Below are 13,139 nucleotides of genomic sequence, written 5' to 3' on the forward strand. Positions count from 1 at the left end.
CCGCAGCATGTGGGATCCTCCCAGACCAGGACTTGAATCTGTGTCCCCTGCACTGGCAGGCGGATTCTTAACCACTGCACCATCAGGGAAGCCCAATGTTCTGTAATAAATGATAAAGGTTCCTGCTACAAAGTATCTCATGAATAGGTCCCACCTGTCTTCATCCCCACCCCTTTTCTGAAGCCAAATCATGCCTCACCTGAGATATTATAGCTGCCTCCCCAACCAGTCCACTCCCCACATCCATCCCAGCCTTCTCCCAAAGTCAGAACGACCTTTTTAGAACACAAATCTAATCAAGGGAGGGCTTAAAACTTTTCCAATTTTGTCACCGAAATCTGTATCTGTCCCAGAAGAGTGGTTTTCAAACTTTAGGGTACTCACAAATTACCTAAGGAACATGTTCAAAATGCTGATTCCGGAACCCCACTGACAGAGGTGGGGATGGGGATGGGCCTAGAATCTTCATTTTTAGTAAGTACCACAGGGAATTTTGCTGCAGCTGGTCATACTTCTCCTCATACTTGGATAAAAAACAGCCTAGAAGCTTCTACATGATCTGGTCCCACCTCACCTCACTTCTCTTAGCTCTCTATACTCCAGCCATTGTGGCTTTCTCTCATGTCCGTGAATAGTGTGTCCCTTGCTCCCCAGGACCTTTGCACAGGCTGTTTTTTCTTTCTGGAATACTCCCTTCCCCTCTTCTCTTTGCCGAGCTAACTCTTACTCCATAGAGCTCAACTAAATATCACTTCTTAGGACTCTGCACTTTCACTGCCAAGGGCCTGGGTTCAATCCCTGGTCAGGGAACAAAGATCCCACAAGCTGCAAGGGCGTGATCCAAAAAAACATCACTTTCTATAAGAGGTCTTCCTTGGTCCTTTGATTAAATAAGATCCTCTTGTTACATGTGCTTTCCTTTTTAAAAAAATATTTATCTATTTATTTTTGGCTGCGTTGGGTCTTCATTGCTGCGTGGGCTTTCTCTAGCTGTGGAGGGCGGGGGCTATTCTTTGTTGTGGTGCGCGGGCTTCTCATTGCGGCGGCTTCTCCTGTTGTGGAACACGGGCTCTAGGCACGCGGGCTTCAGTAGTTGTGGCACGCGGGCTCAGTAGTTGTGGCTCACAGACTTAGTTGCTCCGCGGCATGTGGGATCTTCCCAGACCAGGGATCAAACCCGTGCCCCCTGCATTGGCAGGCGGATTCTTATCCACTGCGCCACCAGGGAAGCCCACATATGCTTTCACTGATGCTGATAACAATTTGTAACTATACATCTATTTATGGCATACGGCATATCTTCCCCTAATGAGTGTTAAATGACTTAGCCAGGATAAGCACTTTTTGACTGTGGACTCTGAGCAGAAAGGCCACCCCAACAAAGTCATCCTGTGTCACTCCAAGACAGGGGTCTTCTTGCCTCTATCCTGTAATGATGGTGCCACCCATTTCCCGTTATTCTTGTGCCATCTTATGATGTCTCTTGGGTGGTTAGGTTGGGTTGGGATTTTGCTTTTTCAGTGCATATACTTTACCTCCCCGAGCAGAGTATGAGCCACTTGAGAAAAGCCGTAAGATCATATATATTTTGTTGCCTTTCCAGCACCTAGCACATCACCTGACATATAGCAGATAAAGTTTCAGGGACACTGAAGACTCTGGAATTTCTTCTCTCAAGATCTCAGAACATGGGGAAGAATCTCCCCATGTGGTATGATAGATGTCAGTAACTGTCTTATGGCCAGGCCCTTTCCATTCCGCAGATGAAGGGGCTGAGGCTCAGAGAAGCTAAATAACTTGCCCAGTCACAGAGTTCATGCAAGCAAGAACTAGGATTGAGACCCACATCTCTCTGGCTCTCCCACCAAATACTAGGAAAAGGGCCTGGGGCAGCTGGGCTCCCAAGCCCGGCTCTCCAGCCCTGTTCTCTGTAGGTTTCTGAGATCAACACCTTGTCCCCGCCATGGCCAAATGCCCCAGAAGTTAGGAGAATTCACCATATGGGTCCCTGATGAGCCTTCAGATTTTTCCTTCTCTGGTAAGTGGGGTTAAATAATTCCACATGAATTCTTCTTACGTTTCTTGAGCACAAACGGTAGGTGCTGGAGATATAGAGTTGAAACTGCCTTTAAGGATCTTAGGGTCTCTCACAGAGAATAAAACTATCTTTTGTTATGAGTCCCTCGGGTGGGCCATTGCCAGGACCATTCACCATGGAAACAGGAGTCATGGGGTTGTCTCTTAACCAGTGCCTCAGTTTCCCAATTTAGAATGATCAGGCAGATGGGATCTAGTAGCTGATGGGAAAACTTCTGACCCTGGGACCCAGTGGTGAATTTGGCCTCTTGGTAGAAGGAAATCAATCTCGGAGGAGAGCCAGGTGTTTAACCTATAGCCTGACAGGTTGGCAGCACCATTGGACTTTGAGAAGGAGGCATCAGGGCTGGGGAGAAAAACGAGGAGTGGTGAGCAGCAGTGCCAGGGGCTCTGGGAGCGGCTACTCCTGTCTAAAATCATGAGAAATGTCCTGGCCAGTTCTTGGAGCAGGACAGAGAGCAACCTTCCTCCCTGCTCTTCTTCCCTGCTCGGTGAATGCTGCGGAACTAACAGCTACACCCACCTCCCTCCACATCCCTCTCGCTCACACAGCATCTAAAGTTAGCATTAGGGACTTCCCTGGTGGTGCAGTGGTTGGGAGTCCACCTGCCAGTGCAGGGTACACGGGTTCAATCCCTGGACCGGGAGGATCCTGCATGCCACGGAGCAACTAAGCCCGTGCGCCACAACTACTGAGCCCACGCGCCACAACTACTGAGCCCGCACGCCTAGAGCCCGTGCTCCACAGCAGGAGAAGCCACCGCATTGAGAAGTCCACGCACTGCAATGAAGAGTGGCCCCTGCTCGCCGCAACTAGAGAGAGCCAGTGTGCAGCAATGAAGACCCAATGAAGCCAAAAACAGATAAATAAATGAATAAAAATAAATAAAGTTAGCATTACCTGGGGAACAGACAGGGCACCCAGTGCCAATGTGCTCTTACCTGCAAACTCTCACCCAGAATCTCTCCTGGGATAGAAAGCCTCAGATCCATGGATAGAATTCCAGAGGCTCTGGGGTGGCCCTTGTCAGAGTGGTCCAGCCCACAGCTCTGGTCCCTGGTGGAGCAACACTTTTTAGGTGGCCCTGCCGGTCTCCAAAGGGTGCCTGGTGTGGAAATAGTCCAGCTGTGCCTAAATACAGCCTTGGGTGGAAAATATTTAATATAGAACGAGGAAGAACGGAGCTGATAAACTCATGCAACACGGATTTACTGGATATTTATCAAAGGAAATACGCATTCTTTAAAGCTTTTATCAATTACCAAGGGCAACTTGTACATAGAGGCATGTTGTTTCTAGTCCATTCAGCAAGAATTTATGGAGCTCATTGAAAAATTGTCAGGCTAGCACAATACTAGGTACTTTGGGGACTGCAAAAATAAATAAATAAATAAGAAAACAGGACAGGAGATGAGAAAACCTAGGTCCTAGGATCAGCTCCATCCGGGTGTGCTATTGGATGAGTCCATCTGGGCCTTGGTGTCCTTATCTGGGGAACAGAACTGGACTTCTGTTCTCCAAGGTTCCTTTCAGTCCTGACCCTCTGAGAATCCCAAATTAGATGTGATGACAACATCCAGCGTAGTGCTAGGCTTCGAAGTTTAGGCCAGACCTTCATTCCTTCAGCATGCTTTAAGGTTCAGTCCTGCCCATGGGCGGTTTACAATACATTCAAGAGTCAAGAGAGTTTATTTCAGGGCAAACCATTCATGTGCCCCAAGCCACAAAGCAAAGGAGTGTCACTGAGGACTGAGTTATGCAGAGTGTAATGAAAACTGCCCCCAGGATGCCTGAGCGTGACCCTGGACAAGTCCCTTCCTCTCCGTGGGCCTCTGTTTCTTTACCTGTAGGATGAGAGGGTTGGACTGGATTTTCTTCCTTCCAGCTGGAGACATTTCTGGAGGGTCCAACAGGTGAAGTTGAAAAGGAAAGATGGAAAAACAGTTTCCTCCTCCCCTCCCTCTCCTGCCTTCCTCCCAGGACCCCCTCCTCCAGGCTTGGGGCAGAAGGAAACCTGTTTCAGGCCAGCATGCAGGATATAGTCACGCTTGACTATTTGAGATGTTTGGAAGAAGAGCAACATACAGGTGCCTGGGAAGGCTGCTACCCCCTGGACCTCACTTTGCTCATCTGTAAAATGGTATAATTGAACAGATGACTTCTGAGGATTTTTCCAGCTCTGTGAGCTAACGATTCTACAGCTGTAGCTCTAAAAAACCAAAAACAAAACAAGTGGCTAGAGGAGAGGGCCTCAGTCATTCCTCACTTGAAAGCCTTACCTAGCCCTCGACACTTTCTGTCCTTTCCCAGGCCTCCTATCTCCTATCTTCCTGGGCCAGAGATTGGAAGCCGGTCACTGTCTCTTCACTCGGCGATGACCGAGCCTTGAGAAAGCCAGCGCTGTGGCTCCTGGAATAAGCTGTGAATTTGTTTAAAAATAAAGACAATTCTGGGTGCAGCTACCACCATTTGTCATGGTACCTTTAATATATATGTTATGTAGAGAGAGAAAGCAGAAAAAAGCTGCCAGTATATCGACCAAGAGCCTCGCATAGCAGCGAGCTACCTGCTAAAGGACAGCAGGTGACCAGGAGGCCTGGGACAGAGGTGGGAAAAAGCTTCCCAGCCTAACTCCACCCCCGCTACCCGCCAGGACCCAGAGTGACCCACACGGAGGCTTCTTACCCCTCTAGCAGCAAGAAGAGCAGGAGGCCCAGGGGACTGTAGCTGAAAAGGAAACCTACGGCCTCCCCCACCGCCCTGCTGGGACCTGGAAGTGAGGCCCAGGATTTCCTGGACTATACGGGGTTCCTGCCTGCCCGCTGAAGAGTCAAGGCCACATGAGCACAACAGTGCAAGGGCAGTTATGGTCAGTCACATTCCAAATGTCTGCAGGTCCCTCCAGGGCATCTTCTCTGGGTGGGGTGTGCATGTCGGGGAGGGGACAGAGGGTGCAAATGTGCCTGCCCTCTGGGAGCTTATGATCGTGTGGAAACAACAGAGCCCCAAGAAGCAGAGTGAAGCAGTGGTGAAGGAGGGAACCTGGGAGACACAGGCCAGCTCTGTCTATAGAAGCTCAGGCAAATCATTTGCCCTCTCCGAGCCTCAGTTTCCCCTCTGTGATCGGAGGTTTGGACACTGTGATTCTGGAAGGCCCTCTTGGCCCCGAGGTCATGAAACTATAGAGAACAAGACACAATGGACTGATGCTACACGGAGGGGCATGGGCCACAGCCACACCAAACTGGCCCAATTTGTGTCTCTCCAGCAAGTCGTCTTTGGTTGACAAAATTTTGTTTTGTTTTGTTGGCTGCACTGGGTCTTTGTGCTGCACACGGGCCTTCTCTAGTTGCGGTGAACAGGGGCTACTCTTCGTTGTGGTGCACGGCCTCCTCATTGAGGTGGCTTCTCTTGTTGCGGATCACGGGCTCTAGGTACGCGGGCTTCAGTAGTTGTGGCACGTGGGCTCTACAGCGCAGGCTCAGGAGTTGGGGCACGCAGGCTAAATTGCTCCGCGGCACGTGGGATCTTCCCGGACCAGGGATCAAACCTGTGTCCCCTGCATTGGCAGGCAGATTCTTAACCACTGAGCCACCAGGGAAGTCCCGACATACATTTTGCCCCCTTTCTGCTAAACAGTTATTGAGCAACTTCCTTTTGAAAGGCCCTGTCACGTGTATTACCATTCTCACAATTCTACAAGGCAGATGCTATTCCATCTTAGAGATAAGGAGACAGACGCCCAGTGAGGTTAAGCAATCAGTAAGTGTCAGGACCAGGGCAGAACCCAGGCTCTGTGGGTACAGTGCCAGATGAGGTCTCCCCAGGTTTGAAGGGTCTCCCCCGAATACGCAGAGACATCGCGGTGTCATCTTTCTCCTGGGAACTCCTTGCGGAGCCAGGACCCCCCAATGAGAAAGCCTTGATTTACGTGTCTGGAAAGGACATTCCATCATCCTCAAGCAGTAGGGCCTCTCTAGCACACCCACTGAGGACTCGTCCTGCCCAGCAGACAGACGGAGCAGCAGGCAACAGACTTTACCTGCACCATTTCACTTCATCCTCCCAACTCCACAAGATGAGTGTCCTGTTGCTATTATTATTATTGTTGTTGTTATTATTATTGCCCCCACTTTAAAGATGAAGGATCTGAGGCTCAGGAAACTTAAGGAACTTGCCGAAAGCGGCAGACTCAGTATGTAAGGATACAGGGATCTGACCCCAGGTTATCAGAGCCCAGAGTGCGATCAATTTAACCACTGGACCCAGCCCCAGTGAAAGGGTAAAGACCTAGACCTGAACTGATGCTCTGCCACTTACCAGCTATGTGAACTTGGAAATTTACTTTATCTCTTAGAATTTCCTCACTCATAAGAAAGGACAATGACCTCCTCCTCCCTGGGTCGCTAGAGCAGGATGTGGGGTACCCGTGTGAAGAGCTAGCACAGGGCATGGCAAAGGGTGAGCCCGACCCTCACCTCCAGCCTTGGTGTTACCACCCCTTGGTTCAGGGCCAGCTGTAATGCTCCGGCCACTCCCATTCCCTGAGCAAGGAACTCACCTTCTACGCTGGAAATGATCTCTGCCCCACCCTCTCTCACCTTGCAGCTTCCGACTCCTGAGATCCCCATCCCACTCTCCCAGACTTAGTATCTATAGAATTGCCCTAGGGGTGGGTGGAGGTGCAAGCCCAGATGTCCACCCCCAGGTCTGTTTCTCTGCCCCAGGGATGCTGTAGGAACAAGGATTCCAGATTAAGGTTGCCAGAATTGGGGGGCGGGGTGGGGGTGGGGGGAGGATTCCCAGTTAAATTTACATTTCAGATGAACAAGGAATAATTTTGTATACTTACATAAAGAGCTCCTGACTTTTTTAAACTTATTTATTTTTATACTTATATTTTAAAATTATTCCTTATCTGAAACTCAAATTTAAGTGGGTGTCTTATATTTTATCTGGCATCCCTCCTCCTAGACCTCAAGTTCAGGTTGGAAGACAGCCCAGCAAATGGCTTTTGTTAAGAGTTAAGAGTTTTTAAACAAAAAGTTACCCATTTTAAGGATACAATTCAACATTTTTTTAGTAAATTTACCAATTTCTACAACCATCACATAATCCAATTTTAAAACATTTTCATCACCCAATAAAATGCCCATTTACAGTTAATTCCCATTACCACCCTCACAAATTGCTTTTTAAAATATTTAATAATTTTTTTCTGTTGTAAGATGTCACACTCTTTTTTTCTTATATAATTTTTTTTTTTTTTTTTTTTTTTTTTTGGCCGCGTGGAGCAGCATGCAGGATCTTAGTTCCCCGACCAGGGATCGAACCCATGTCCCCTTGCAGTGGAAGCGCAGAGTCTTAACCACGGGACCGCCAGGGAGGTCCCAAAAATCACAAACTCTTAATGTAGAGGGAGATTAGAGAAGTACAAAGAAGAAAATAAAATCACTCCTAAGTGCATAATTCAATGAGAACAATTATTAGTAATTGGGTAAATGCTTTTCTTTTTCTTTTTCTTTTTTTTTTGCGGCACTCGGGCCTCTCACTGTTGTGGCCTCTCCGGCTGCGGAGCACAGGCTCCGGACGCGCAGGCTCCGGACGCGCAGGCTCAGCGGCCATGGCCCACGGGCCCAGCCGCTCCGCGGCATGTGGGATCTTCCCCGACCAGGGCACGAACCCGTGTCCCCTGCGTCGGCAGGCGAACTCGCAACCACTGCGCCACCGGGGAAGCCCGGGTAAATGCTTTTCTGATCTTTTTCCTATGTTCATATTTTTTCAAGAAATGGACTTCCCCGGTGGCGCAGTGGTTCAGAATCCACCTGCCAATGCAGGGGACATGAGTTCGAGAAGATCCCACATGCCGCCAAGCAACTAAGCCCGTGCACCACAACTACTGAGCCTGCCCTCTAGAGCCCGCGAGCCACAACTAGTGAAGCCCGCGTGCCTAGAGCCCGTGCTCCGCAACAAGAGAAGCCACCACAATAAGAAGCCTGCGCACCGCAACGAAGAGTAGCCCCCGCTCGCCGCAACTACAGAAAGCCCGCGCACAGCAACGAAGAGCCAACACAGCCAAAAATAAATAAATAAAGTAAATAAATAAATTTTTAAAAAAAGAAAAATTGTATCACACAGTATACAATATCTTACTGTCTAATTTTTTAATGTAATACATCATGAAAATATTCCCATGGCATCAAATCTTCTTCCACAACATCATTTTTAAAGGTTGCACAGCATTCCATTGTGTCGTTTTACCAGTTTCTTTATTCAATCCCTTTTTGATGGAAATTTGGGTTGTTTCAAATTTTTCACCATTTTAAATTATGATGCGATGCACCCTCTTGTAGCTAAATCCTTACACACATCAGTTTTTATTTTCTAGGATAAATTCTTAGAGGTAGAGCTGTTTTGTCAAAGGGTCTACACATTTTTAAGGTGTTTGATGATTTATTTCCGACCCTGTAAGGGACACCACTGTGGGACCAAGTTGTCCAAGCCCAGGTGACATTCAGCCCAAGAGAAGAAGGCTGATTGATGCTGGGTGGTGGGGTTCAGGCTGGGGGTTGGGGGAACAGGTAGAGGAGGGCAGATGAGAGCATCTACCAGGTTCTGAAGATTGTCAGGTACTGGGAAGACACTATGTGGGACTTCCCTGGAAACCAGAGGAATGCTGCTGCCCTGCCCCATCCCCTCCTCACCACCAGCCACAGGTGCTCCAGACAGCAAGCTTCACCAGCTCCTTCCCTGCTGACCCCTGTTGGTCTTGGTGCTCCAGGCAAGCTGGAGGTCGGCTCGCAGAGACCCAGCCGGCTGCAGCCTGCCCTGAGCCCCGCCCACCCCCACGGTTCGGAGAGAGTCAGCCTCCCGTCCAAAGCCAGACCTTGGCGCCCCACCAGGTGTCCAGCCTCCTTGCCCCCACCTCCCAACCTTGGAAGAAGACCATCCGCGAGAGGCTTGGGGGAGGTGGGTGTTGGACTGGAGGCGTAGATCTTGTGATGATTCACATGCCACCGGAGGGGAGAAAGGGGCTGGAGGATGAATGGATTGCAAACCAAAGGGAGGGGCCAAGGAGATGAGCTTTAGTGCCTTGATCCGCCCGCGTCAGTTTCTTCAACATCTGCAGTGCGTGGGGTTGAGCGATCCCACCGGGGGGTTGGGGGGTAGGACTGGGAGGCTGGCTGACGTTAGCTTCCCGCCTGCTGGGTCGGCCAGAGCAGTTCATGAATGACTCACCTCATTGTCAGGCTGATTCACTGCTCGCCTGGGGACTTGCGGGGGGTGGAGGGGGGAGCTGGTTGGGGGGAAGCGGTAGCAGCCCCCTCTGTACGTCTCACACGCGCGCACACGCGCATACACGCGCGGGCGGGGCTCCAGCGGGTCTATTTCCCTGCTGGGGTCGGGACGCGATGGATGGGTTTCCATGATAAGAGGGAGGAGAAGCACATCACTTGGTCTGTGGAGAACAAGTTTGAGGTTTCTGTCAGTAGTCTACCTGTGACTATTTACATTTAAATTAATTAAAATTAAATCCAATTAAAGCTTCAGTTCCTCAATCTCACCAGCCACACTTCAAGTGTTCAATAGCCACATGTGCTCTTATTAATAGCTACTCTATTGGACAAGGCAGAAAGTTCTATGCGACGGTGCTGGTCTACACAGCCTTCACACACATAATGCCACACAAACAGACCAGCCCTTCCCCCACTCCCATACGCTCAGACCCCCACCCTCGTAGGTAGCACACAACACACACTTAATTCCACACACATTCCACACGCTCATTCAACATGCAACACCCACCCACCAACACGGCCACACAAAACTCTCAGTGTGTGTACACACTTCCAGCGTATGCCACTGTCCATACCAAGACAAACGTAAACACATAAACACGCATCATCACCCTGAATTGCATACAACTGTTCATACGATCAAAATACAAATTAGGAAGAAATGCATTTGCAAATATGCTGAAATAGATACAAACTCAAGCCTTGTGGTTCCCATAACAAATCTCAGCACAGGTTTGCAAACTCAAGTAGAGGGGGAAGGGAACCCACATTGTTTAGCCCCTGCCAATGTGCCAGGCATGGAGTTAGCCATTTCAATGCATTAATTCCTTTAATCTCACAGCAACCCTGTGAGGAAGATGCATTATTCCATTTTCATAGAGGGGACAACTAAGGTTCAGAGAGGGAAAGCAACTTAGTCAAGGTCACACAGCCAGTTAGCAGCAGGGTCAAATAAGAAACCAACATTTGCCTAACTCCATAGGCAGTGCAGCATGCTGTCTCCAAACACACACACACACACACACACACACACACATACACACACACACCCCACACACACACAAATACAGGTTTTCTCTCTCTTGTGTTTAAGAAGGTGAGGCTCCGCTTCCAATAAGTACAGGTACTGTACAGGGAAGTCAGCATGGATTTACCTAGACTCCTTTGCACTCCCTTCTGACAAAGGGCATTAGGTCATTCAACAAACGCTTACTGAGTGTCTTCTGTGTGCCAGGTCCCATGCCAAGTGCTGGCTCACAAAAGTGAAACCCTACAGTCAATTGCCCTGAAAGAGTTCAAAGGCCAGCAGGGAGGTGTCAGGGAAATTTGAAGGCAATACAGGGCATACAAGGGACCTAAGCTATCATGGAGGTAGCCCCCAAGTGCAAGGAACCAAGAAGGAAACCTGGGTCTGCCTGGGGCAGTCAAGGAAGGCTTCTTGGAGGAGGCAGCATGTGACATGAGGCATGAAGAATGAGTGGGGTGGAAAGGGATTGGTATTGACTGGGATATTGGTTGAGAGATGAGATAGGGCAGGGGATCAGATGCCAGGGCATTGCAGTCCCTGGGGATTTTATATGTCATCCTCAGGTGACTGGGAGGGATTGAAGAATTTTTACAGTGGAAAAATAGTATGCCATTTGCATGCTCAAAGAGTGGACAGAAAGGAGGAGAGTTTGGACTAGGGAGACCATGCAGGAGGCTATGGATGGCGATAGCCCAGGCAGGAGATGGTAAGGCCTGATGTAGAATGTAAGGCATCCAGACAAGATAAGGGATGGAGGGGGATGAGGGGTTAGGGTGTATCCTGGTCCTGAGACAGTGCAAGGCAAAGCCTTCTGACCCATGAAAATGTCATAAAAGCCATGATTTTCTTTCAGAATAAGGCATATGTGCATAGGCGCATGATGTTTTGGGCAATTATAAGGGATTCATATTCCCTAAATCCCCAGGTTAAGAACCTAGTTCATTGGAATTCTAAAAGGCAAAACAACATAATGGGGACTTCCCTGGTGGCCCAGTGGTAAAGAATCCGCCTTCCAGTGCAGGGGATGCGGGTTCATCTCTGGTGGGGGAAATAAGATCCCACATGCCTCAGGGCAACTTAGCCCACACACTGCAACTACTGAGCCCGTGTGCTCTAGAGCCCGTGGGCCACAACTAGAGAGAAGCCCCTGCGCGGCAACAAAAGGTTGCACATGTTGCAGCAAAGATCCCGCGTGCTGCAACTAAGATCCAGTGCAGCCAAACAAATAAATAAAAATAAAATCAGGGGCTTCCCTGGTGGAGCAGTGGTTAAGAATCCACCTGCCAATGCAGGGGACACGGGTTCCAGCCCTGGTCCAGGAAGATCCTACATGCTGCAGAGCAACAAAGTTCATGCGCCACAACTACTGAGGCTGCAATCTAGAGCCCATGAGCCACAACTACTGAGACCACATGCCATGACTACTGAAGCCCGCGTGCCTAGAGCCCATGCCCCGCAACAAGAGAAGCCACTGCAATGAGAAGCCCGCACACCGCAACGAAGAGTAGCCCCCGCTCGCCACAACTAGAGAAAGCCCGTGCAGCAACGGAGACCCAACGCAGCCAAAAATAAATTAATTTAAATAAATAAATAAATAAAATAAAATTGGAAGATGGAAATTACGGTGTGAGTAGGAGTTGATATTATTGCTTTTGGCTTTTTGGGCTCTGTGGTGTCCTTTCAACTGGAGCTGACAGAGCCCAGATCCAGGGTGAGCTGTGCCTGGGATTCCTGGGAGGAGAGGGGGGCTGTAAATGGGAGGGTTGGGGTTTTGTCCTCTAGCTCAGAAGCACAGAGACCTTGAAGGAATTCCTAACTTGAATGAGAATTAGAAGTCCAGGTTTCCTTTCTCATCACCATTCTGGCCTCTATTCTGACATATGACAGGTTAGCTGGTCCACATGGAGTAATGATGGAAGCCATAGGCTGCCCAGTGGCCAGGCCAGACCAAGCAGGCTACCCTAGGGAAGATCCATGGCTGGTTCAGATCAGATTGTTAAGAACTCGAGTCAGCTACCTTCCTCCTGCCTTTTGAGTCCTCAAAACCATGCAACTCTTGTCTCTCTGACTATCTCTCTTGTGACAAGCAAAAAGGGAAACTGAGGTTGGGCTGAATCAGTAACCACAGTAGGCTTTAGTGATAAGAGCTGGCCTTCCCAGATCTCTGGGCCCCTGCCCATCTGTCTGCACAGCTCTCCTGGACTCTATCTTTTGATCTGTATCTCCCTGACTTGTTCATATTTTATTTATTTATTTTATATATTTTTTGGCCACCGTGCGGCTTGTGGGATCTTAGCTCCCGAACCAGGGACTGAACCCATGTCCATGGCAGTGGACATGGTCCTAACCACTGGCAGTGGACATGGTCCTAACCACTGGACCACCAGGGAATTCCCTCCCTGACTTGTTCATGAACTTGAGAGCACAAGGAGTCATTCATTTCTTCATCTCCAGTGTCAAGCACTGTGCCTGTTAAATAGTGGTCGCTGTGTCACTGATTCAATAACTCTGTGGGTCATTGTTCTAAGTGCTGGGATACAAAGTTGAACAAGCCAGACAAGGTCCCTACACTCATGGGGCTCATATTCTAGTGAGGAAGACAGACAGTAAAGATGTAAATCATGGGACTTCCCTGGTGGTCCAGGGGTTAAGAATCTGCCCTGCAATGCAGGGACGCCGCTTCTATCCCTGGTTGGGGAACTAAGATTCCACATGC

This window comes from Stenella coeruleoalba, assembly GCF_951394435.1.
Source record: "Stenella coeruleoalba genome assembly, chromosome: 19".
Lineage (NCBI taxonomy): Eukaryota > Metazoa > Chordata > Mammalia > Artiodactyla > Delphinidae > Stenella > Stenella coeruleoalba.